Raw genomic sequence first — 798 nt, 5'->3', positions numbered from 1 at the left:
GGTTGGAGAACTCCCGCCCACCCCCACCCCCAAGTCTCCGGTGCTTCTGGAGAGAGTCAACCTTGGAGAAGAGAGAACTGACAAGCAACAACCTGGCCCTGAGCCAGAGCACAGAGCTGTATCTGAGGACAGAGCAATCTGTCACTAAAATCCTCTTCCCCAGCCCAGAGGGGTTCTGTCTGCACCCACAGGCAAAAGGATTTAGAGAACGAGTGAGGAAAATCTAAAACCCTGAACCAATAAAGCACCTCACCCCCCACAGTGTTGATGGCCGTCACGAAGGCAGAGAGGGGCCCAGCGCCCCCCAACCTGCCAGAATTTAAATAAATGCCTCCAGCATCCCTCCCACCTCTCCTAGAGGATGGTGTTCCTGATTGCTTGAGGGCAGCCGGTTTCCCACTCCTCTCCTGGCACCTGTGGATTGACAGCCAGTTGGCGATTGGGATTTTGACTTTTAATACCTGTCTTGGGTCAGGTTCCCTTGAGGCGGAAGCTGAGACAGGGGTTTACGCAAGGGAATGAATGAGGACAGTCTCTAGGGGAGTAAGAGAAGCGGGAGAACAGAGCCGTGGATTCAGCTGAAGTCTTGCCTGGGCTTGGCCCTACAGGGACCTCTGCGTTATGAGGGGACCAACAGGACTTGCTTACCTTAGTCTGCCATTGGCTGCTGGCCACCCCAGGATGTGGGGACCTCCCAGGCATTTCTTATGGGTGGCCCCCATCCAGCTGGGGGCAACTGTCAGAAGAAGGGGTGGGAATGAGCTGTCAGCAGGCAACCCTCACAGCCCCTAGGGGGAC

Source organism: Leptonychotes weddellii, chromosome X, assembly GCF_054177405.1.
Source record: "Leptonychotes weddellii isolate Sample4059 chromosome X, ASM5417740v2, whole genome shotgun sequence".
Classification (NCBI taxonomy): Eukaryota; Metazoa; Chordata; class Mammalia; order Carnivora; family Phocidae; genus Leptonychotes; species Leptonychotes weddellii.
The sequence above is the reverse complement of the archived record's forward strand: the minus strand, read 5'-3'. Positions refer to the sequence as shown.